The sequence below is a fragment of the Physella acuta genome, unplaced genomic scaffold, assembly GCF_028476545.2.
Source record: "Physella acuta isolate Inbredline_101_S28 unplaced genomic scaffold, ASM2847654v3 ptg001096l, whole genome shotgun sequence".
Lineage (NCBI taxonomy): Eukaryota > Metazoa > Mollusca > Gastropoda > Physidae > Physella > Physella acuta.
In genome coordinates, this window is record NW_026732613.1 from 166424 (window position 1) to 194172 (window position 27749).

The following is a 27749-nucleotide window of genomic DNA, read 5'->3' on the forward strand; positions in this document are numbered from 1 at the left end:
TCGCTGTACCAGTCGCAACAACGGAGGTAGAGGGAAACCACACCAGGAGTGTGAAAACTTGCTATACCTGAAATATCACTTGACACATGTTGACTAGTATTTTAATAGAGAGTTTAGAAAATTATATGTGTTAGTTTATACTCAAGACAATTTGAGCGTGAACAGTTTGAAGCGGATGTAAATACCTAACATTCTGGTAAGGTTTTTTTTAAATCTGATATATAGCTTTAATATAACTAGCTCTTTTTATGTGAATGCCATACCGGGAAAAAACAACGAATTTTGAAATTGTAGAAGCAGGCTTTCAAGCCACAGTTTTTGTAAGTTAAGTAAAGTACCAGTTCAAAGCAAGATGAAGTAGAGTTCGTCTGTTTCAGTGAAGGTATATGTAGAGGCGTAGAGTTTTATTCCGGCGCCCAGGGCGGATTACCAATTTTGTGCCGCCTCCTTCCCATTTCTATATATAGTTTCTCCTGTCTGTGGCGCTTCTTACCAGTTACTATTCCTTAAAATTTGCTTTTTTGGTGTCATAAAAATCAGAAAACAGTAAAATCAGTGTGTAAAACCTTGTAGTCGTTTATTTTCATAACTTTGACTTGGTATAATTCAATATGTAAGCTTCAAAATAGCTTTCAAAAGTTAAATTTTCTACCCCTTTTGGCGCCCCCCCTTAGGGTCGGCGCCCCTAGATACGCCATTGGGTATAGTGTCAGCACTATAATCTGCCGACTTAACTTTCCCGAACGTGAGTACCCATCAGAGATGGACGGACTTAGGGACGTCGTATAGACTAGAATCTGAACTCGAGACTTTCAGGTTAGCAGTCGAACGCTCTGACATTCGACCACACCGTCCCTTACCCACACGTAAGATCTCTGAAGTTTAACTTCATGTTGAAAGGTAGCGGCATCACAAACTGATCAACTCATGTCTTGGTCTAGTTTTTTTATTAACACGTACAATCTCTGTAGGAACATCAAATGTTTTATCGCTCCTCTTATACTTAAAGGGCAAATAGAGATTTACGTAGGTGGGTTTGTGTGTGGAAGGAGGGTTTGTGTGTAGGAGGAGGGTTTGTGTGTGGGAGGATGGTTTGTGTGTGGGAGGATGGTTTGTGTGTGGGAGGAGGGTTTGTGTGTGGGAGGAGGGTTTGTGTGTAGGAGGAGGGTTTGTGTGTGGGAGGATGGTTTGTGTGTGGGAGGATGGTTTGTGTGTGGGAGGAGGGTTTGTGTGTAGGAGGAGGGTTTGTGTGTGGGAGGAGGGTTTGTGTGTGGGAGGATGGTTTGTGTGTGGGAGGAGGGTTTGTGTGTGGGAGGAGGGTTTGTGTGTGGGAGGAGGGTTTGTGTGTGGGAGGAGGGTTTGTGTGTAGGAGGAGGGTTTGTGTGTGGGAGGATGGTTTGTGTGTGGGAGGAGGGTTTGTGTGTGGGAGGAGGGTTTGTGTGTGGGAGGAGGGTTTGTGTGTGGGAGGAGGGTTTGTGTGTGGGAGGAGGGTTTGTGTGTTTGAGGTGGGTTTGTGTGTGGGAGGTGGGGTTGTGTGTGGGAGGCGGGGGCGGGGTTCGATATGAAGGGCTCGAAGCTGACGCTTTCAGTATCGTAATCGTGCCAGGCCACGAGAAATCGTTTCAACGTTTTGAAACTGGTCGCGTCCATTTCCCAGGACCCATTTATGATAAAAAAATATATCAGTCAAACAGGTGCCTACACTAGAAGATAAATTGGGGTCACATGATCACTCCCCCCCCCGGGGGTATTACTAAATTACTAATTGTGTACTGAGAAAAATTATTGAACTCGACATAAATTGAAAATCGACTACATTGTGAAACCTCATGACATATTCGAATATTTAATTAAGTCCTGAAATTTTCAATGGAATAATCGATAACTAAATGAAGTTTCCAGGTTATAACTGACTACCCACATGGACACCCTCCCCCCTCTTCCCACCAGATCAGTGCTTCTTACAAACTTTTTTTCTCCGGGGGCGGGGGGGGGGGGGGGGCAGACATTTTCCGGGGGTTGGGGGGGGGGGCGGACACTGGTAAAAGTATATGTTTTCTACATAAATTCCATTTCGTTCGGTGGAGGGGGGGGGGTCGGTAGACTTTCTTCAAGGGGCTCCACCCCCTCCCCCCTCCGAAAAAATACCCGGAAGAAACTCTGGTCACGATCAGTACCTGCTTCGTTTTGGAATCCTCATTTAAAATTAACAGAATAGAAATAAAAAATCTAAAGAAAAAGAATTTCTTTAATAATTTTAAAATTGCATAAGCTAATATTAAGGTTTCTTTCAACCAACTATCTCCATCAATGTGGGAGGGGGAAGGATACTTAAAACTTTCGGGGGAGAGGAGTTATGCGATGGTTATATTTTTTCTATTTTTTTATTGATTTGTTCGGGGGGGGGGGGTCTGGTTATATATTTTCTTTTTATTTTCTATTCAGTCGGTGGGTGGGGGAGGTCGTGGATCTGTTCACTTGCACGGGGAGTGGGGGGGGGGGGGGGGGAGAGGTCACTGCCCTGAAAGAAACTCTGATAAACCACCCGCGTTAAGGAATACCAGCGCACTATTTCAAGAGCAGAGGTTATAATTATGATGTTGGAGACCACAGTCCGCATAACTCGGTCTAGATCTGGGAACTTCGGGAGTTATCTGCCCGTTGTCTTTCTTGGCCGACATTTCCAGCACCTTGACGTGACGCGGGTGATAATTTTTTTTTAACACAAACACAGACATAGACATAGACACGCAGGCCTACGGGTTCATAGACACACAAATACAGACATAGACATAGACATAGACATAGACATAGACATAGACATAGACATAGACATAGACTTAGACATAGACATAGACATAGACATAGACATAGACATAGACATAGACATAGACATAGACATAGACATAGACATAGACATAGACATAGACATAGACATAGACATAGACATAGACATAGACATAGACATAGACATAGACATAGACATAGACATAGACATAGACATAGACATAGACATAGACATAGACATAGACATAGACATAGACATAGACATAGACATAGACATAGACATAGACATAGACATAGACATAGACATAGACATAGACGCAGACGCAGACGCAGACGCAGACGCAGACGCAGACGCAGACGCAGACGCAGACGCAGACGCAGACGCAGACACAGACACAAACATAGACACAAACATAGACACAGACATAGTCACACAGGCATACGGGCCCACAGACACACAAATACAGACATAGACACAGACATAGACACAGACATAGACACACAGGCATACGGGCCGATAGAAACACAAATACATTCACAGACATAGACACAGACACAGGCATGCGGGCCGATAGACACATACATACAGACACAGACATAGACACACTGACATACGGGCCGATAGACACACATACACAGACGTATACAGACACGCATGCACAACCACAGACACGTGTGTACAGACACACAAACAAACACACGCTTTTTCTAGAAGATCTTGACTAAGAAGAAAAAAATCCAAGAGTTGTTTTTTTTTTGGCTTTTTACTACTAATATCTACCCCATATACAGCAGTAACACTACATTTTTATTAAACCCCACACACTTTAAATTATATAACAACTTTTGGACCCCCCCCCCCTCCCACACACACACATACACACGTGTGCGCCAATAGCAATAGCAATGTAATAATTAAAAAATGTATTCATAATAAAGTTATTTAAAAGCAAATAGCTGGATACATCTTTCTAAGAAACTGTCAGAAAGGCTTTTACTGTGTTTGTAATGAAAATAAAAGTCAAAGGCACACTGTGATAAAGGACTAAGCCCACATTTCCTTGTTCAGCAAAATGTTTATGTTATCAATTATGTCTTTCAACAATAGCGTGTACTAGGCTAGCTTGTTGCCCATCTAGGGTGGCCATCTGGGTACACACCAGTCGTTGGTCACAATGAAGTGAGCATGATTCGAAACCCTAATGCTCGAGCTAACTATTCTAAGGATTAAGATTTTTTTTTAAAGTTAACCTAAATATCTATCTATATATATAATTATCTTTTTGGAGACGTTAGAAAAAAAGATGTAAGCGCGCCTTGCAGCCCTTCTCTTCCTCTCTAGAAAGTCTGGTGAGCTGTGGTTCACGCTAAATGTTTACAATCGAAGAGCCGGGTTTAGTGACGGCTAGTAGGGGCAGATAATTTAGTTTGAAACGATTTTAAACTTAGGGGAGGTAACTAAGAGGAGTTTACTTTCACGGGGGTGGGGGGGATGGGGTAGGGGTTGGGGTTGGGTTGGGGAAAGGAGGGGTTTATCGTCCTTAACGAGCTACTGATAGTGTTTTAAAGCAAATATTTTCAGTGGCAGCGTTGGTACTGTCGAATTCACAAATTATGAATTACTGAAAAGTAGAAAATAAAACAACTAAATAGTGGCGTATGATACGCCGCGGGTCGGCTCGTATGTTATATTCCCTTTTCAAACCTGACGGTTCAGAGGTCAAATTAGGTAAAGTTCACCCTTTTCTGTGAAACTCGACCTTTAAAGGGGTAGTGTGGTCAGCACTATGCCCAGCCGCCTTTACTTTTCTTTTCTTAACGTGAGTTAGGTACCCATCATAGCTGGGTGGACTCAGTGACATTTTATTGACTTGAACCCGGATTCGAACTCGAAGCCTTCGGGTTAGCAGTCTAGAACTCTACCAAGTCGTCCAATTTGTTTTATGTTTACAGAAAGGACAAGATTCTCTCCATGTATGTGACCTGGTTCTCACACTTTAATGACAGTTATTTATAATTTTTTTTTACTTTACAGGCCGTTGTTTAAGTTTATATTTTGATGGGAAATTTTGACAAGTCCGAGACAAAAATGGCTTCTAAAGTTTGTAAATATGAAATAAATGACAACCCAGTTTGCGAGAATTATGACATCCGTTTTTAAAATTCGGATCAAAGCCTGTGACAAGAGACCGCAATCGATCAATCGATAGCTCAATAGATTATGAATAACAGGTTACATAGTGCTACCCACAAATTACACTGTGCGATTTTGTTAAATTTTTACCAGATGGTAGCTAAGATTGTGTATTAGATCGTTTATATTGTTTATGAGGTGATTTGTGAGATGTTTCAAGCGGTTTATGATATATTATAAGAGATGGTAAGGGGGAAAGTGTGGTCGAGTGGTAGACTCGTGACTCCTGGATCCCTGAGTCCACCCAGCTCTTCTGGGTACCCGAATCACGTTAGGGAAACAAATGTGGCTGGACAGAGTGCTGATCAAAAATCCCCTGCATATGCCAAGGTAACTGAAACAGATGAACTCTACGCTATCTGAACCATGTGTCTTGGGCACGAACGGGAATGTTGATGATATGAGATAGGGTATGGTATGAGAGGGTATGGTATGTTAGTATCACATGGTCTTTGAGATGGTTTCTGTAATATTTTATTATATAAAGTATCAGATGGTATATCATACAGTATATGATATCCCGCACAAAAGGATAGTCCCACTTTACATGTAGCCATAAACATGTTATATTAAGCAGCATGACATACAAATCCGCTTCTTATAACGTAATTAAAAGTTTCATAAGAAGACGCCAGTCTTCTACCTTTTAGAAATGACGTTTTTATCTCTAACTACTTTACATAGCAAGGAAAAGATCGGCCATTTTAATCCAGCTGGGATTAGATCCACAGACGTTTATCTGACGGCTGGTGAATGTTCTCAGTAATAAAACGTCTGATTATAAGTAATGACAAGCCCCCCCCCCATCTTATTTATTTCCTAATCATATTTCATATATATATATATATATATATATATATATATATATATATATATATATATATATATATATATATTATAAATAAATAAATATATATATATATATATATATATATATATATATATATATATATATATATATATATATATATATATATATATATATATATATATATGGTTTCTCTGAACCGGGTCCAGGAATGTAGTCTAATCTTGTATAAATCAAAAATTATAATTTACCTTAAAAACAACTCTATTGCTTTCACTTCTTTATGTCAATAAAAATCACATCAATCGAAACTTAAGATCTGAATATTTTTCCATTTAAAGACCTGTGTCTGATTTGTCAGATTTACTAATTTTTTTTTTACCCGGCAATATTAAGCCAATTCGCCGACCACATCTTATATAATGTCTTGTCTAAAGAAATAAAAACAGGATGGAACTTCAGGAAATGTCTAGCTCATCATCTTTGAGCGTGGGTGTGCATGCGTGTGATCGAGACATTAACCCCCGCTAACACCCCCCACGCCTTAAGACGTCAGCCCTGTATATTTCACCCCCCCCCCTCTGCCGCCTGCAAGTCGTCATACCGCATCGGTCTAGTCATCCACTTCTGACGAACTTAACCTTCGACACGAGCCACCTGCCCGCGCGGGCTGGAGGGCGAGACCACATGAGGGCCAAATGCCAGAGCGAGTGGCAAATATTTACCTGCATGCTGTCGTGTAGTTTGTGTGTTGCCGTCGTGTTGTTTGTCATCTGTGGTCGTATTGTATATCACGTCGTTAAATTCCTTGAACGTGATGTATAGCTGTATGTATCTACCCCCTCCCTCACGTTACTTCGGATGAAGTAATGTGTACTTGAACACTTGACCCAGTAACATCTTTTGTAATTCGTGAATGCATGTAAGTCTTTATCCACTGTTTAAAGTAATTCGACGTCATCGTTTCCCGTTCTTGTCAAAGACACATGGGGCAGATGAAGTAGAGTTCATCTGTTTCAATGAACTCGACATAATACAAGTGTGGTTAGCACATGTTAGCGACACACCCATCAAGGCAGTTTGGGAATTTCGGGTTAGCTGTTGTAAGCTCTACCGTTCGACCACGCCGTCTCCTGTTTCACATCATTAGATTTAAAAAAAAACAACATAGGACATAAAACATAAACTAAAGATAAAACCATATAACTTTAAGTAAGTCAACAAAGACAAATAACTACAGATCATCCCTTCAGGGGCGTAGCGAGGGGGGGGCGGGGGGTGCGGACCGCACCGGGTGACACCATTTAGGGGGGTGACACCAAGGCAAAAAATAGCAAAATATATAGAGAAAAACTCGAGGGGGGGGTGCAAATCGAAAGTTTGAGGGGGGGGGGGGTGCAAATCGAAAACTCGAGGGGGGGGGGGGGTGCAAATCGAAAGTTTGAGGGGGGGGGGGGGTGCAAATCGAAAACTTGAAACTTTGTCCCTGGGAAGGGTCTCTATGCCTCTGGGGGGGTGACACCATTAAGTGCCGCACCGGGTGACACCCGACCTCGCTACGCCACTGCATCCCTTGACATTTTGTAAAACGTCAAATATTAAACGTAAAAATGTTCAAATTTATAAAAGGTTTGTTTTACTGCTCTTATCTTCGTCTTATAATAGCCTTCAGCTATAGAAAATGTAGGTTTATCGCTTGAATTTGGGTTATTTTCTTTTAAGATATATTGCAATCTGTGAAAACGCAAATATGCTACTACGAACCAACAATGTAGGTTTTACGGAATGAAAAAAAACCTAATTAATTATAACCTACTTTTTATAACATCGTTACCACAATCAAAACATCACTTACTATGTTTAATTAAGTTTGTCGTACGAAGTATATTATTTAATTAATGTTTAATGAAGACTGTCTGTTTACGTCAACGTAAGCCTAGATGGATGAGCATTTGAGTTATTACATCAATGCTGGGCACATAACAAAGTGCTGATGTTTAACATTTGTATTCAAGGGGAGGGCAGGCTGTATCCAAGAGACCCGGGTGATTTTTAAAGGGGCCACAACCCAAGTTAAAAAAAATTATTGTGAATTGTTTTCTTCATCAAAGGCTGATGGTCATCCCCAGATTGATAAAAATGCAACGAAATAAATAAATAATTTTCTTTTAAATCAAAGCACTAGCAGGTCTAGTACAACACCGTCCATGCGGGCCCACGGATTTTTTTTTACCATGGGACGCTCCGGGATTTTTTCCCGTAGACCGACCGGCCAGTTTGAGTTGTTGTGACATCTGTATTGGTCATTGTCAGTCGAGGATTTTTGTGACATTTGTATTAACCATTGTTTAAATTGATTATTGTGACGTGTGTATTGGTCATGCAATTAACGAAGATTTTTGTGACATTTGCATTAAGCATTGTTTAGATTATTATTGTGACAAGTGTGTTGACAATGCAATGAACAAAGATTACTGTGACATATGTGTTGACCATGCATTGAATGAAGATTGTTCTCTCCCCACAGACGCTATGAAACACAGGGCACTGAAGATATGTCTCGTCATCCTAGCTGTAGTGGGTACCGTCTCAGCACGTAAGTTGGAGCTTTTTGTTTAACTTTACTAGCAACTTTTGTTTCACTTTACTGGCAACTTTTGTTTCAATGTACTTAGCAACTTTTGTTTCACTTTACTGGCAACTTTTGTTTCAATGTACTAGCAACTTGTGTTTTACTTTACTGGCAACTTTTGTTGCTCTGTATTTGCAACTTGTGCCCGAAGTCGTACCAAGCTATAAAGGACTTATAACGACCCACACCTCCTCTTTCTTCCACAATTGTTTAAATCTAAACGATGGTAATGATAATGTAAGGGATGCTAAGTTACACCGTTCTGTACGTAACTATATATATATATATATATATATATATATATATATATATATATATATATATATATATATATATATATATGTGTGTGTGTGGTCACCCAAAAATGACGGCACACTCCTGAGTGTGTGTGTGTGTGTGGGGGGGGGGGGTGTTTGACTGTTGTGACTCTATGTGACGAGAGGTGGGGGGTGTGAGGATAGGGTTTCAGAAAGTGTGCAACTCACTAAGTTTTACATTATATTATACTTTTATTCTTTGCATTTTGAAAACATTTTTTTGTAAATTGAAATTTTAATTTTAAAAAAAAATGCTTAACTATCAAAATCATGAATGAGGTCAAAAATCATTTAGAATATGCGTGACCTTGTTTATGAATAGACCATTGGCGATTGTTAAGCTCGAATGTTAAGAATGTAAGTCTGTGGTCTAGATCTACAGCTTAACGCTGAGTGTACTTAACACCTTTTGGAAAAAAAATCCATAAAAATAAACTTTTAAATAACAAGCTTTTATGTAATAATGCACTAAAAAGGAGAAAATCAATTATACACTACGTGTTCGAGTCAGTAAAGCTCATGGTTGCTAAACCGAAAAGTCTCGAGTTCGAACCCTCGGGCAGATGAGGCTCATTAACTGGGGACAGCCACTCTTCTAGGAGAGACAACTCCAAAATCAAACAACTGCTGCCTTGTAGTTTGTTCTTGGTTGGACAAAGACTATGGAAGCAAATCCAAAAAGAAAAGCAGGCTGAAATCGGAGCCAATGGCCTCAATGGCGCATAACCAGTTGACACGTAATCCTTAATTGTGATGGAAGCATGGTCGAGTCGGCAAAGCTCATGGTTGATAAATTCGAAAAAAGTCTCGAGTTCTTAAAAATGTTTTATGAATTTTTACTTTCTCGTATAGAAAGTATAGAGAAAGTATTGTAATCGTGTAAAAAATAAACCGGGAGTAATCTCCCTTAAACTTTCTCGAATAGTCTTATATAATACTACGGGGGATGGCAACTCGGGCTATGGACGTAATTTTAAATCCCTTTTTAATTACTTAAACTTTTAAAAATAAAACGCCAAACAATCTGTGTATTGTAGTGTGGAATATTATTAATATTTTATAAATCCACATGCGTTTTTTTGAAAAATCTGAAATAGCGTAAATTACTACTTCCGTCATCGGATTTTGAAAAATTGAAAGTAGAATAAGTTCCACTTCCGGTTATTGAAAATCGCTAAAAAGTTTATACAGAACTACAAATTTGATGTCATACTTCTATATCAAATTTCATCTACCTAGCTGTAACGGTACTCAAGTTATCGTGTTTACTGACACACATACACACACCGACATACGGACAGAATTACAAAGCCAAGTTTTTTCCGACTCGATTAGGCATAGAACGCTGAGATTTTGATAAATCTACATTTATTATTTTTGCCCGATTAAAATAATTTTAAAAATTGAAAGTAGAAAAAGTTCTACTTCCGGTTATCGGAAATCGCTGAAAAGTTGATACTGATCTACAAATTTGATATTTTATACATATATATATATATATATATATATATATATATATATATATATATATATATATATATATATATATATATATATATATATATATAATAATAATTTGGTCAAAATTTTAATAAATTCACATAAATTAATTAGGCTACCAATTAAGTAAAATTTAATGTCATGTTGCATTGTCTTCATGTCTTGACCCACGTACCAACTACGAACCGTATATGTCAGTTAAAAGTGCCCGTAATTCGCTCTGGCGTTTCGATCTAGACCAGGGGTCGGCAACCTTTTGAGTCGGAAGAGCCAAAAGTTACAATTTACAAAAGTTCCCAGTTTTTAAAGAGCCACTAACATTTTTATTTCAATATTTTGGCATTTGATTAGGATTAGATGTATAAATTTGATTTTTTATTCGAAATAAATAGCTTAAAGTATTTTAGCTAGCTCTGGTACGATAAAATTAGTAATCAAATAATATAACTATAGGATTACCCCAATCCACTTTACAAGCCAATAACTTTTTTTTTCTTTCTTTACGGACACCACCGGCTCAGGCTCCCTGGCCAGGCAGCCCTCAACACGACAAACTCCGACTAACCGGCTTTGGGTATCGGTTTGATTACTGTGTATAGGACGCTTCTGTCCTTTGGTTCTCAACAGACTTATCTTCTATCCCGTTGAACACATGTTAAACTCATACCACACCGTTCAGTACTCGGCTCAACCGTAAAAAGATGCTTCAAATTAATGATTACTGACAGATCGAGAAATGCATTCCGTATAAAATAACATTCCACATTTAACGGTATTCGAAAAAGTCGGCACCTGGGCAGTGGCAAGCATGGAATTTTTGCCACGGGGCTGGTCACTGCACGACTGTGGGGCTGGACCTAGTTCCCAAGCGGCTGTCAGCTGTCCGTATACTTTCTACCTCACCTATTCTCACTGTTCTTTGATGAGTGTTTTTATCTTGCTTAAAGTTGTATTTCTTTATAGTATTTTTAAAGGAGTTTTGAAAATAAAATAATATAAATATTTAGATTTGTGCATGGAACTGGATAGCCGCATCTTGACATCAAAAGAGCAGCATGTGGCTCTTTTGATGTCAAGATGCGGCTCTCGAGTTCCATGCGCAAATATTATTAATTATTTTTTTTATATTATTCTGCAACACTCGGCAATGAACGATATAATAATAAATATAAACAATAAACATCCGCTATTCAATTAGAATATTTAGTTGCTCCCTATTTCAATGTACTTCCTATTAAAGTTTCCTTACCAAATTGAAAAATTCAACGTCATGGTGGATTTCAATAAGAAACTAAACGAGCTAAATGTAATACTGCAAGGAACAAAAAACCCAGCCTATTCCTTGCTGGAAGAAGTGGATTGTTTCGAACAAAAATAACTTGCCTTTGTTGAAGACACGGAGAGCGGTAAATTACCTCATTTCGAAAAATCTTTAAAAAATGTCGTGATAAAACCAATGCTACTATTAACATGAATCACTTCAGCATTACTGTAAACAAAATGAAGGATGCATTGTAAATTGTAACTTTTGGCTCTTCAGTCACAAAAGGTTGCCGATTCCTGATCTAGGCAGACAGACAGAGACAGTGAGTTAAGTTAGAGCTTGTAATAAAAGCTTGTAATATTTGACTATTTGAAAAAGTTAATCGTGTTTTTCGCATATTATGATGGTTTACCACAATGTAGCTATCTGGGCTCCTCAGAATATGAATTCATGAAAAGTGAAAAAAATAATAATTAAATATAGCTAACGAGGTTTTATTTATTCAGGTGGATCGTTAAATTTTCAACCTAAATCATACAACAGGATACCCGATAATTCAATGGCGCGAAGCTGCGTAACACTCAAACACCAATGACGTCAACTGGCCTGGAGTTGTCTCCCCTCCCCCTTCTCTCCGTCTGTACAAGGGCAAGAATTAACCTCGAGTCAAACGCTCCGCGCCGGTGAATAATGTCCGACGGTTAGTTCTGAGCTCCCGTTCGTGTTTAAATGACAATAGGGCAGCGTTTACCTACATTAAATAAATGTGTATGCCTAAAACACACACGGACGCGGCCGAGTTTTGCCGTACCCCGAAAGAGCACATACAATATAATTACTGCAAAGCCATCACTTTTTTTTAACAGACTTTAAATTATTGGCAAATAGAGTCGCTTCCCTTATTTGGTCTCTTAGAAAAATACGTCGCTTATTTGAGAATTTTTTTTTTAAATGAGTTATTTTCACAGCAACTTGATAAGTAATTGTATACCGGCCATTTCGTAACATAATAAATTAGCAAAAATGTTACAATCCGAGTTTCACGCTTTGGTGTGGTGAGGAGAAGTTCGCGTTGATCCGCTGAATTTAAATTAGACGTCAAACGATTGGAACGAACGTCTGGAAATTGGTAGACCGGTAGTTTAAGGTCTAGAAACGTTTACCCGTGTCTAGACTGAGGTCAGCTAGCAATCATTGGCAATTTTAAAAATTAACTATCGATTACGCCAAGGTCAAATTAGGGCAACTATAATGCTGATTCAGCAAAACGTTTGCAGTGTCGTTTCTAGCGCGCCTAACACCTATAGATTCTAACACCCTGACACCCTAACACTCTGACAACCTAACTCAATTAACACAATATTTGATCATACAGTTCCCACGGCTTGATTAATATTAAATATGCGAGGTGGTTTTTTTGTGTTTTACAACCAGGCTATAAAAGGACATGTTCATTTGCAAATAAAAAAAACAAACTAATCCAGAAACACCTTAGTTAGCAAGTTTAGAACACATTAATTCCAACCCACTATACGAAAACAATGCGTTGCTTTGACGAGCTGTTAAAAAAAAACGGTCAGAAAAATGTACAATGGACACGTCAGATTGGTGACTCACTCGTCAGAGTGGACAATAGAATAACATTGAACAAATCAGTGCCGATCGAACATTGCAGGTGAATGTCCTTACATGTTAGTATATTGTTGTTGATCTTAAACCCATTATCAACATTTTGAAAGCAGTTACTTATTTCATTACCTTATAATTTACCGAACACACGTCTGTTAAATTTAAGTATTTAAGTTAGTCACCACAGTCAGACTTATATATTGGGGGGGGGGGGGGGGGGGATGCATGCCTTCTGATGGGAAATGCCCGTATGTGGAAGGATACCATAAGAAACGAGGTGATCGAATGGTAGAGCCTTCGGCTTCTAGCCCGAAAATCTTGAGTTTGGATCTAGGCTCGGACTCATGTAATGTAAAGGCGGCTGGGTATAGTGCGGACCACACCATTCCTTCATATGCAGAGGTCAAGAAACCTATGAACTCTACCTCATCTGCTCTATGGATTTTTAGCTTTTTTTCTTTTGCAAGATATCATGGAACACCGTGCTAATTTTCACAACGACCACCCGGGATTAAATCAAGTACTAGAGCGCGGCATAAACAATTAAATAACTGAAACTTAGCTCATTGTTCTATGTAAGTCTTACTTCATTTAAAATTCGATATGATCCGAACGGAGGCCACATTCAGTTTAATCTAGTACCCGGCATTTGCTGCGACAAGTAAATCGATAAACCTATTTGTTTAAAATACACTGAACGAATATATATGTTGGATATTCCTTGACCAATGTATCCCTAGACTCAGTTCTGGCAATGAATGTTATTTATTAAATATTTATTATATTTGTTTTTTAATGACGGAAATAAAAATAAAATTTTCCGGGTGTGTAGGTACTTTTCGGGCGTACGACATTTTTTCCAAAATTTCAACATGAAACAAAAAAAATTCTCGCTGGAATGTTTATGTTAATTAGGTGTTACCACACGCCTCCGGTGCGCCGTGCTAAAAATAAACAGCGCTCGGGGTTCATGACCTAATTGAATAAATGACTGTTGGTAAGGAGAGCTTTGTGTTTTAATGGGAGGTAACTGGGCCTATAACAATAGCTCCAGATGGTAGGGCGCGTTACAGATGGTGTTTTGGCGGGGTTGATTGGCTTCGTTTGTCTGGGCCGATTGACCCCAACGTCGCTACAGTGAGGCGGGGGAGGGGGGGGGGGTAGTTTTTTTCTGCACTCAAAGGTTGGGGACGAGTTGTAAATAAATAAATAAATGTGACCAACTTCATCAAACACTGAGATGGATCGGGTTTTTTTTTTTTTTTTTTTTTTTTTTTTTTTTTTTTTTTTGTAACATTATTTTACACTTGACTTTTTTTTGGAACTTTTTGTTTTTTTTTGTGCGACTTGCGTTATGTAAATAAATCGTATAAATCGGTCACTGGTATAAAATATACGCCGACTTAACTTTTTTTCTGCGAGGCATTCTTACTTGTGGACAGATTTGTGTATGTTGGGGGTCGTCCATAAATGACGTCATACTCGCAAGGCTGAGGGGGGTCCGTAATTTTGTGACGGTGTAGAACACGAATTTTAGCGGTTATTTCGCGTTTTAGAAAACTGTTTAAAAAAATTATAATAGGAATTGATTAAAATACTCTATGTTGACAGAGTTCAGACAAGATTTTGGAAAAATATTGAGGTTTTAAGAAAAATTCAACAGCAATTTTGAGGGGTGAGGGGTTGTAGGCTGAGGTGTGACGCCAGACATTCAGAAATCCCCGCCTTGAACTGAGATTTCCGAGAGCGAAAGTTCGGTTCGTATTTAATGCAATCATTTTAAACGGTGCGGCCCTCGGCTTAAATTCTCTACCACAAAGTGACCGTCAAGGCAAAAAAATGCTTTTTTTTTTTTTTTCAATTATGTTTTCTTCGTAAAATTAAAAATTTGAAAAATACATCAAAGCATCCGATGATGTATTATCTACATTATAAAGTAACAAAATATTTAACCCAATGCTGAAGCAGTGTCTGTGTGTACAGAATGCACTAAGAAGATTTGTTTTTCTTTAATCGTGAGTTCATGCCTCTATTACTCGCCACACGTGTAGCACATTATACACACACAGTTACAGCCCCTTGAACGGTACCAAAGAATTGTTGTTATAAGGCATAACTTCTCACCCCCCCTCTCCCCACTCTACATCTAACAAAGGTAGCAAAGTGTCAAAACAGAAATGGCGTACGAATATCCGGTGTGACATGCGCAGTGAGGTAATGGAGCAATTATTGGTGTCAAGTGTGAACACGCGAGTTGTATGTTTGCTTGAACGCTCGCACAGATGTTGGTGTTGTATGTCGGGATAGGTCAGCGTGCTTAGGCTTAGGTGAGTCACACACACACACACACACACACACACACACACACACACACACACACACACACACACACACACACACACACACACACACATATATATATATATATATATATATATATATATATATATATATATATATATATATATATATATATATATATATATATATATATATATATGTATATATAAAATTATTATTAAGCCGATGTTGAACTCCAATATCCTGATGACAGAAAAAATACCTCTAAACCTCGATGAATTACCCATAATTAATCGTCGTTTTCTTTTTTTTTGAAAATGTTAGTTATCCCTTTTCCTACTGTTGTGTTTTGTTTTTCCCGTTAGTGCGGTCCTTTGTTGACTCCCACTTCTGCCAATGATTCGCAAATGTAAAAAATGACCTTTGTGTTCTGCATATTAATTAGGGTGCTATGTACTCCCTCCCCCCTCCCCCCCCCCCCCCCTTACCCTTCTGTGAAACTGCTTCAGATTTGTTTTCTCTAACGCCCTGTCTTTCCTTCTAAGAATGTTGCAACATGACGTATTGTTTACGTCCTAAAAATTTATTTTTATCTGTCAGTTCAAGTTTTCACAGATGAATGTTCATTTTACTTAATAATTTATATGTAAAAATGTAGTGTACATTTAAAAATATTTTCACCAAGTCCTTTATCTCCCCTTCCCTATTTTCCTCCCTTTCTTCTTCCTTCACATTGATTCCCCCCCCCCCCCCCCCACCGTCCCGTCCATTCAAGAGTGCGTGTAATGAATGAGGAAACAGGTGTAGTTTCCCCGCCTTGATCTCGACATGTGCCCCCCCCCCCCACTAGTTGTCTTGCACCACACAGACCTGTATGTGACATGTTTTTTCACATACCTACACACCTGGCTCTCTTTAAAGTTTAAAGCACAAGGACCTGTAGGGGACATGTTTTTTTTACAAGGACCTGTGGGGGACATGTTTTTTTTACAAGGACCCGTGGGGACATGTTTTTTACAAGGACCTGTGGGGAACATGTTTTTACAATGACCTGTGGAAGACATGTTTTTTGACAAGGACCTGTTGGGGATATGTTTTTTTACAAGGACATGTGTGTGAAATGTTTTTTTACAAGGACCTGCGGGTGACATATTTTTTATAAGGACCTGTGGGGAACATGTTTTTTATAAGGACCTGCGGGGGGAGTTTTTTTTTACAAGGACCTGTGGAAGACATGTTTTTTTTACAAGGACCTGTGGGGGAGATGTTTTTTACACAGCTACGAACATACGAACCTGGCTCTCTTTAATACACAACTTAGACCTGTGGCTGACGAGTATATTTTTTTCTATACTTATAATGTTAAAGACCCGGCTCTATTTGAGAGTCCCCAGGTACTTTGACGAAAGTCTCTATACTCCCCCTATCTCCATCATCTTTAACCCACCTACCCCACCCCCGCACATCTCAGCTGCCCTGTCCGTTTGGTGTGACAAGAAACATGTAAGAATGTGACATTTTTTTTAAAATAGCTAGTCCATAGACTTGAGACAGCCACACGGGGTGTTTGATCTGCTGACGAAAGGAGAGCAGTGTTAATTAGAATCAATTAATTACAGAATTTAGCTTGGCGTGATACATGTGAGAATGGAGATCAATGTTGGATTTAGCTCTTAAACATTAACTCACAGAGAAAGAAAAAAGATACATATGACAAATTGAATCATACGAGCTAAGTCTAGCCATCTACTCCAATCTCTGCAGTCAATCAGTGTCTTTGTTTGTCTATCAACTTACATCAATGATGGCAAACAGCCTGCTTAAGTTTTACTCGTTTCGATGGAATTTTGTGCGATAAGTTTACAGTTGAAGCGAGACAAAGATTTCTTAGTTTCCTAACATGGGTCAGGTACCCATCAGAGCTAGGTTGGACTCCGTGACGTCCTACAAACTCGAGCCCGGGATCCAAACTCGAGACTTTCGAATTAGCAGTGGTGAGTTGCACCAAACGACCACGCCATCCCATACATGACTTCCTTACCTTAACTTTGCCTACCTATTGATAGAGAAACATAACGTTAACATTCGTATTTCACTATTCCTTGTGTCGTCTTTCTAAAAAAAAATGTCGCCGTGTAGAAACGAACGAACTGAAATATTGCACGCTATGCTCTAGGTCAGGGGTCTCCAAACTTTTCAGTCCGAGGGCCGCATTAACTATCAAATTTCAGTTCGGGGGCCAGTTTCTTCCACGTATGTCTTTGATTTTTCTGTGGAAAGTTCCTCAGCAATCACAGACAAACGATTTTTCCTTGGAAAAAAGGATCTCCGCGGGCCGGATGAGAGGACTTCGCGGGCCGCATTCGGCCCGCGGGCCGTAGTTTGGAGACCCCTGCTGTAGGTGATCGCAAGACAGCACTGAACAAATACCACAAGTGGCGACGCTAGGGTCTGCTGTTTGTGGTTCTCTAGTGTTTTTTTTAACTTTCAACAAGTCGTTACGCAAAGAACCAATTAAAACTGTATTGAAAGCAAGCTGTCAAGTGCGTTTTTAAAGTAAATATGCAAACATAAGGGTTATTTGCAGATGTGAAATTCAAGAGGGTAATTTAGGATAGAGTTACGCCGGGTGAAAGAGTAGGGCGCAACACGATTGGCTGAAAATGTGGTAAAAATTACTGAAAGTAAATATTTTATAAAAACACTGTTCAAATGTTTTACTTTTTTTTTAAAATTATGATAGCAAGAACATAACTTGATACCAATTTGGTGAGTTAAATGGTTGCGACTCCTAAATTTAATATTTATGTTGTTTAAATAGTGTCTACACTAGTCTTATTTAACTTTAAAACTACTTTTAAAATCTACTTCGGCGTGTTAAAATGATTGCGATATTCCGTTATTGGCTTCTTTACAGGTTAGCCGATTTTGAACTTTCAGTTGTTTACTAAAAATCGATGTACTAATTTAATTAGCTCAGCCAAGATGTAGTTCCAGAGTAATATGTTCTATCTTAAGTCAACGGGCTCCCGAGTTCGAATCCGGGTTAAAGTTAGTAGAACGTCAATGAGTCCACCTAGCTCTAATGGGTTCCTCACTCATATGCCGGGTCACAGAAACAGGTTTACTCTAATCCACTTGCCCCAATGAGCGTCGAGGTTCACAAAGGGAACTTGACTTTACTGAAAGCAACGTTCTGGAGTAGGTGTCTGCCTTAAGTCAACGGGGACTAGGTGGCCTAGCGGTAGAGCGCTAGACTGCAAACCCGGAAGACTCGAGTTTGAATCCGGGTTTAAGTTAGTAAAACGTCCGTGAGTCCACCCTGCTCTGAGGAGTACCTAACGCAAATATCGAGGTCACAGAAACAGGTGAACTTTATTCGGTTGACCATGGACCGTCAGGTTCGAAAAGGGAACTTTACTTATGAGTAGGTCTCTGTCTGAAGACAATTTTTGTAAAGAAACGAATTAATTTACACATTGTTGATACATTTTGCTTCGAACCCAATTAAATTATTGAATTATTATAGTTTTTATAAAACGAATTTTGATTTTTTTTTCTGAATTTTCATTTCAACATAAATGAAAATATTTCGCTTTAAAAATCTCAATATAATATGCTTTATTTAAAAAAAAAAATTAACTTTTGAACATTTTTTGTATGTAGTTAGGAGATGTTTAAAAATTTAGTGTGCATATGGGGAAGTATTCTTCTAACCAGTGTCTGAAAGTAGATATTTCCAAACCTACGTGTAGGCCTATCACGCTGTTACATGACACAGTTGTGGAACAAATTTTTAAATAACGTTTTAAAAAACCTCACCTAAACATTAACCTGATAATTTGACTCAGGTTGACATTTACCGGTGAAGTACAATAAATCAGTTCTGTTGGAAAATAAGCGCGCTTGTAGTTCGTGTTGCAGAAATCTCGCTCTGGGTTAAATCAAAGTGCGCATGCGCCGGATCTGTTGCCACCCACGCTGCAGACTTTCCCTGAACCACGGCGTAATGTCAGGCGGCGGGAAAAGATAATTCCACGACAGCCACGCATGCAGCACGGGACTGATACAGAGTTTCTTTCAGGCATCTCTTAAGGGGGGGGGGGGGTAGAAGACGGAGCCCCCCACCCGAACGAAATGGAATTTATATAGAAAACATATACTTTTACAAGTGTCCGTCCACCCGGAAAATGTTTTCCGCCCCTCCCCCCCCCCCCCCGAAAATATCAAGTGTCGTCCCCCCCCCCCCCGGAGGAAAAAGTCTGGAAGAAACACTGGACTGATAGTGTCTGATGACGTGGCCATTGGCGTGTAATAGGGCTGAAAATTATCCTGGGACCAGAACGTAATTGATAATTTATAGATCGATTAGACTCTATATCTTTACAACAAACCTGTTGGGTCCTTAAATTCTTAACGACGAGGTGGGAGGGGGGACTGGTTACAACTTGGTCAGTCTTTTCATTATTCCCAGATTGGCAAATGGCAAGCACGTTATGGGGAATGCGGGGATGGGGTGGTAGAGGCGAAGCATGTAGCCGTTTGGCAAAGAAGTCCCAACTATAAGTGTGTCGGTTTGCTTTCATAACTAAGAGTAGTTATAAATTCATTTATTTTATCGAAAAACTTTCAGCCGCTGAAAAATTAAGGGAGGGGGTGGGGGCTTTAGCTGAGACAGCCCCACTCTGGCAAATAGCAAACACGTTATGGGGCTTACATTTGGGGGGGGGGGGGGGAATAGATGCCTGGGGTAGTCTGGAAAAGGGGTCCTACTTATAAATAAGATGGTTCGCTATTTAAAACATAAATGGCCCGCAATAAAGGTCGCCTCTCCCCTCCCCAAAGGAATAGTTATATTGTTAATTTAAAAAAAATTATAACAGTCTAGAAGCATGAATACCAACAGACATCTTTCTGAAATTTTACGAATTAGCTCAATCTTCAAACTATCGTAGCCATCAATCAATTCGATTCCTAAATGTCTTACACAATTTAAAACAAAATGAAAGCAAGTTAAAGACTAATTAAATAACTTTACAAAAAGACTCAGTTCTGCAAAACTATCTTAGAAAGTCGCACGATTTTTGATTAATGTACTGTTTTAATATTTTTTTTCAAAGGCAGTACATAAAGGGCAATCACCCACAAGGTGCAGGACTCAATTATTACCCCCCTCTACTTTAGAAGAGCCGACCTTTAACCCAGCTACGTACACCGACTCGCCAATGTTTATGTGTTGCCAGCTTTGTTCTCTATACAGGCGACGAGGTCCCGCCTTCATTAGCACAGAACCGGCTCTTGGAGGGTTTTTGTCCTGTTGTTTCTTGCAGGCTCTTCACTCAGAGGATGTGGTGTCGCCACCGCTTCCTGTCCTTGTGGGTTTTGTTTTTAATTTTGTCTTCGGCTAAGCAATGTTACGCTAAACATACATACGTGCATTCACACGCCTAGAATATATATATATATATATATATATATATCAATTTACTCTCTAAATCAGTATCGTTTGTTTTTCATCAATTTTGTTAGGTATCAAAATGGAACTAGCTGTAAGCACATATGTACTGATTCATTTCTAGTTTTACAAGCATGTAATTATACCCTGCCCATTTCTTATGGGTTAATAGTTGATCATCGCCTGACAAGGTTAACATAATTTCTGTTTTCGTGATCTGGACAAAACTTCACCTGGGATGCCGAAGTTTCAACACACACCTTACAATTCCTCTCTTGCTCTTTACGGAAACATCTCCACAAATAGCCCGACTCGCCGGTACCTTTTCTTGCATACCGAAGAGGCGTCATCAAGAATACAGTCCTTGTCTCGTTGTTTGCGTTGTGTTATTTTAGTAATCTTGTTAACTCATTGATGGCGGTTCCCTTGATACGTCCAGACTAAAATCTTATTAGCCTGATCGGAAGATATAACAGTGCCAAAAAAAAAAAAAACAAGCAAAATACCAAGTAAAATCACGAAATTGTTTAGATATGATCACCTTTTTTATATATTCAACCGATATTTATTCTGTACCGTTATTATGAATTTATTTACCTTTCGGGATTTTTCGCTGGCAAGCACAAACCACCAAGACGTTCTGCGCATGTCTGGCGTGCCCCGGATGCCACCTAGGTGAAGACAGACACCGCGCAAACGAGGGACACAGGATCACAGGCGCTGATCAGCTTACGTACACAAACAAAAGCCCATTTCATTTAGTCACAGACGTGTAGTCTATATTACAGACACTGCACTTTTCTTTGTAGTATCCTTAGGGATACTGTGGCACATTTTTTCAGACCTTTCGTACCCGTGCGAATTTAGGTGAACAGAAAAAAAGTCACAGGAAAAAAAAACACAGAAAAAAAGTCACAGGTTTTGCTAGGAAAAAAAGTCACAGAAAAAAAGTCACAGTGGAAAAATTTCATCGGAAAAAAAGTCACAGAAAAAAAGTCACACAAATCTTTTTAGAAATATTTTTATTAATTTGTTAAGAATTGTAAAATTTTGTATGTTTATTGGTGTGGGTTGTATTTTTTGATAGCATACATTATTTATAGACGTTAAAAGCATTATGATTTATAATAATTGTAAGTAAAAATACTCTAAGATAATTAACACAACAATTTCAACTTTTGTTACCTATTTAGTTAAATACGCGGTAGAAAAGTCAATTATAAAAGAAATTTAGGCACATTTTGCCGTAGGCTATTCTCTGGTCGGCCTCTTCTCAGTAGGCATTGTCCGAAAATATTTTGTGTTGTTGACGTTATGCGTCAATGACAGCCTTTGAACCATGACGGCTTTCTGTTTTGATCCTAAGTTTTGTTATGTAATGAGCGTGATAAATGTGGGCAGTAAAGGTGGTTGAACTAAACATAACTATTGTTGCCATGAGTGGAGGGCAGCAAGTCAGATAAACTTACCATTTCACGGTAATTTAATATTGGTATTTAAAAAAAAAACACGATGAAAAACGTGGACTTTGGAGCATTCTATTAAATGCTACTAATCTTAAGTTTAAAATAATTACAATCTACATACTTCATAATAAATATTTTTAGATGAATTATAAAAATTCTTATGCGTATACAGCCTACACACATTACATTACATTTAATTAATCCTAAGTTAATTTGCACTTTCTAAATAATACATAAAAGTATTAACAAATATCATGCAAATATATATTTGTGACTTATTTTCCTGTGACTTTTTTTCCTGTGACTTTTTTTTCTGTGGCTTTTTTCTGTGTTTTTTTTTTCCTGTGTTTTTTTTTTTTTCCTGTGACTTTTTTTCCTACAATCCGAATTTATAGTATGCGCTGGGTTTCTCAGCAAAGTGTATAGAAAATATCAGACGCTATATTTATGAAATAGGTGAAAGAATGCCTTTTGTTCTCCCACCCCCCCCCCCGTATCCCTTTTTAAAAAAAGCCGAAAGGGAATTAACTTTTCGAAACAAAGAAACGGTTTTGGAACAGATGTTTGAAGTTACTTGAACTTAGTTGATGCAATTTTCGTTTGTTTAGCGCCTAGGTGCCAAAATAATTGTGTTTGTTTAGATTTCTCAAATTGTATTCGATACTTTGGGTGATGGAGTTCTGCAGTTAAAAATGCGAGAATATGCAGAATGTTGTGTCTGCTGAAGTTTTGTAAGAGCCTGGCCCCCATGTTTAAGTAAATTCGTATAGTTGAAATAGAAACTACTTCTGACATTTAATAGGGTGCCAATGTTGAGGCTGATCGAATGAACGGTAGGATTAGTTTAAGTTTAAGATTTGTGTTAAGTATAGAGTTAAAGTTACTGATAGTGATAAATGTGGCCCAAAATAGCAATTAGAATGGGACCTGGGTTAGGGTTATTGTTAAGTGTATGATTAGTGTTAAGAACATAGTTAATGTTACAGATAGTGATGATGATAGTAATGTGGATTTAAAAATAGAAATTAGAATGTAACTTGGGTTAAGGTTATGTAAGATTAGGGTTAGAAATACAATTAGCGATATTTTCAACGTAACAAAAGTCTTCACCGAGCGGGCTATTTCGTTCAATGCTCGCGTCATTGGAAAGTACCGTTGTATTACCATGACTTATTCTTGCTAAGGTTAACGTTTTGTTTTATAAAACCGTCCTCGTAGTAATCCAACCAAAATGTCAACGTTTAAATGGGCGAGGAATGGGTGGGGACACGCCAAATGACGTAAGCAAGATTGTTCTAGAAATATCAGACTGTACCCACCCATGATTAACACTGTCAAGAAAAACCCATTAATTTTTTTATAACATTTTTGAACAATTTTTTTTTTATGAAACTTGGGCAATAGGACGAACCATTCTAGCTATGTGAACATGAACATAGGTTTTTAAAAACTTTTCTGGTAATGTGGTCGAGTAGTAGAGCACACGGGTCTTGACCCAAAAGACAAGAGTTCGAATCCGGCTTGCAGGAATTTTATGTGTCCACAAAACCTTTATTGATTCCTGAGTTTAGTCGGGACAAAGCATTGTCCGTCGTCATTCTTTTAACAGATAACAAGTCCGGAGTTCCAATCCGGGGCGGGTTTGTAGAACTGCATTGTGTCCATGTAAACTTCATCAATAGACGATTTCTGAGTTTGGTCGGGACAAAGAACTGAGGCTGGGCATTGTATTATCCGTCTCATGCTGTTATGAGATAGAAGGTCCCAAGTTCCAATCCGACTTGGGTGTGTGGATCTTCCGTGTATCCAGGTAACCGTAAGTTTTCTGACCTTCATCGGAGTAAACTACCAAGGCTGGATCTTGTGTTGCGTCATGTAGCTGTTCAATACAGATAGACACTACTTCAACTTACTGCTGTCCCTCGGTTAATACATGACAAGTCGCGCATAGGTGTGATGTTAGCGTGCTCTGTTCGTCTTGCAAAGTCACGTAAGAAAGTGAGTCATGACATCCAAAAATGACTCACGGCGTCAAAAAATCAGGTGCCAAAGATTCACATGGCTCGTCTTCCGTAGGATTAGTTTTGGTTTTAAAAATATAATTTTATAATAGAAAATATAATTGGCTTATATACAGATCGTGATAAATGTGTGTGTGTGGTTGTGTAAGCATATGGGTATAAAGACAAGTTAATATGTGTGTATGTGAGGGTCTTAATTTATATATGTGTGAAGATAGTTGTGATGAGTTTGAGTGTGTGTTGGTGGTGGGGGGGGGGAATGTTAAAGCAGCTATATATATGGGTGAGTCATTGTAGTAAGGTCTGATTATGCAGGGGCGTTACTGTATGTGTATGTGAGTTGTTGAGGTATGTGCACGCAAAGCAGTTAACATCACGTTTAACAGACGTAAGAGTATGCATGTGGGTGTGTGGAAGAATGTGTGAATACGGTCATGTATGTGGAAATCAAAAGTTAAGTGCTACGGACCTATCGGTCTGTGAGGTTGCGAATATAAATTTTATCTATGAGTAATCTGCAAAGTTGAGAAGTGCGGTCAAAATGCTGCCTTTAGAACCGGCTTTGACCCCAATCTAAACTAAAACTCCCAATTTAAAAAAATGGAGTTTTTTTTTTTTTTGCATCACTATGTGTGTTTGTGAGAATGGGGTGTTACTTCATATATTTTATGTTTACATAGAAATACACAAAAGAACTGAAATTATAGGCGCTGTTGTAAATAAAAAGAGACATTTTGTATAATCCAACCCTGTTAGTTTTAAGTTATGTCTAAACAGAAACCGCAAATCTATTTTAAAATCCGATAAATACTCACTCACAGTCGCACGTGAGATCCATCAGGGCGCCGAAAATCACGTGCAGTATTTCCGGTATGCTGTTGGCCACCCCCCGGCAGGTGTCGCCTCGTCTTGTACCCCCGCCAGGTGTCAGCATGTTTATTTGTTCCGCGCAGATAATCGCTGTACGATTCTCGCCTCCCTTTTGATAACTCGCTTCATTTATTTACTGTTACAATTTCAGTGGTGTGAGAGAGGTAAATATCTCGCCCATGCATCGCGAAAAAATATAAATACGGAAGTAATTTTAGAACAGCGGAGAGGGTATAAAAGAAATTTGGGGGATATTTTTCGTTGAGAAATTTCCTGCTTCTTTTTTTTTTTATTAATACGTATAACCAGAGGCGTAGCGAGGGGGGGGGGGGGGAGGGGGTGCGGACCGCACCGGGTGACACCATTTAGGGGGGGGGGGTGAAACCAAGGCAAAAAAATAGCAAAATATATAGAGAAAAACTTGACGGGGGGGGGGGGTGTGCAAATCGAAAGTTTGAGAGGGGGGGGGGTGCTAATCGAAAATTTGAAAGTTTGTCCCCGGGAACGGTCGCTACGCTTCTGGGGTTGACACCATTAAGTGCCGCAGCGGGTAACACCCGACCTCGCTACGCCACTGCGTATAGCATAGTTGAATCTATTACTTCCTAGTTTTCTCATTGGTTCTTCTTTCTTCTGGTTTAATTAATCACGTGACTGTTTTGTATAGTAATCATTCTTTGTCACACAATCATGGAAAACTGTTTGACAATACCATACAGACGCTATTTAATTGGCGTACTATTGTTTATCTTAATTTTAAAATATCTAACACAATTTGATGTTCAAATTGGCATGTTGTTAAAAATTGCATGAAGTCCTGTATCTATACGTTATTAAAAATATTTTGCGCTAGCAGTAGCCCTAATTGGAACCAGATAATTTGGTTATCATCAAATAAGATTTGTGGGGGAAAACATTTTGATTTATACGTTTCCGGAAAAAGCCGATGCACCAACCAATAAAACAATCGTCACATAACCCTTAATTACGATCGTTGGGGCACCACAGTTGATTTCTTCAGAATTCTCTCTCTCTCTCTCCCCCCCCCCCCCCCCCCCCCCCCCAATTTTTTGGTACTCTTGCTGCAATGAGAAGTTCTGCAAACGGGCAGCTCAGACCAATCTTTAATGTCCCCCATCCCCCTCCTAGCACAGTGCCCTGAATTCTTGTTTTGAATCGTTACTTATATTATATATATATATAGATATTAAGAGTTTATTAATATTTATTCTTTGTTATTATACAGAGTTTGTGGTGTTTTAGCTTTATTGTAATCTTAACCAGCGTAAAACAACACACAACATAAACATTGCAAAAGAAGGGGGACGAAACTCCCCTGAAGTCGTCTAACAACCAAAATGTTGTTTCAAGCCTTATCCTTTACCTCTGTTAATAACAGTAGCAAAACTTTCACAAAGAACCACAACTCGCTGGATCAAAGGACACGCCCATCAGTTAAGTATCCCCTTGTCCCACTAGCCCCAGTCAGAAGGTCGGAGGTTGTTCCGTGGGGGGAGGGGGGGGGGGGGTTACTTAGGTAGACGTCTGGTCTCGCCATGACGTGAATGACAAAGCTTTCAGACGTTGTCGCGACAAGCAGAACCGGATTAGATGAAATCAGACGTGGAAAAAATCTCTCTTAATGAGGGATGTAATTTTTGGATTTAGAGATGAAGACCCCTCCTCGTTTGTCTAACCTGTAATTGATGCAATGGCAAAGTTTAGCTGTGGTATCTATGGGATATATATATATATATATATATATATATATATATATGTATATATATATATATATATATATATATATATATATATATATATATATATATATATATATGTATATATATATATATATATATATATATATATGTATATATATATATATATATATATATATATATATATATATATATATATATATATATATATTTAGTTGATATGTTGACCAAATTGGCGTTTGTAAGTTATGTTGTCTTGCTTTGGAGAACTTAGAATAAATAGCGCTTTGTTTGAGAACTCTCTCTCTCACTCTCTCTCTCTCTGTATATATATATATATATATATATATATATATATATATATATATATATATATATATATATATATATATATATATATACATTACATAACTTTTATCTTGCTTGTCGTCTTTTTCAGAATTCTCAGTAAGCGACACCTCACCTGTCTGTCCAGAAATACGGCCTGGGGGAAGATGACCTTCCGGGTAAGTTTTAGTATTTAAACTAGTTCTAGTTGACAAGTATCCATACAAAAAAATATAGCAGAATATAAAACAGCCTGACGACCGTTTAGTCCAGACTAGATGTCCTGTTGGCGGAGCCGGTACTTTCTGGTACCGGGACAGAAATTCTAATATCTCTGCCATATCAAACCTGGCGATATAAAATTTGGTGAAACAAATTTTGGACCTCCTCGGTATTCACAGATGCTGGTCTTTTGATCATCAGGGTTCAACCTGAGCTGGCATAATAAAAATGTGAATTT

The 27749-nt window shown here is 38.6% G+C and overlaps 1 long non-coding RNA gene across 1 annotated transcript in view; it reads left to right on the plus strand.

The window, feature by feature from the left end:
* LOC131955719 (uncharacterized) overlaps positions 1-27469 on the plus strand; it is a 33912-nt gene extending 6443 nt beyond the window's left edge. The window contains exons 3-4 of the long non-coding RNA XR_009388881.1: positions 8317-8385; positions 27402-27469. This is a non-coding gene — a long non-coding RNA (uncharacterized LOC131955719). The remainder of the gene's footprint in view (positions 1-8316; positions 8386-27401) is intronic.
* Positions 27470-27749: the final 280 nt, after the last annotated feature.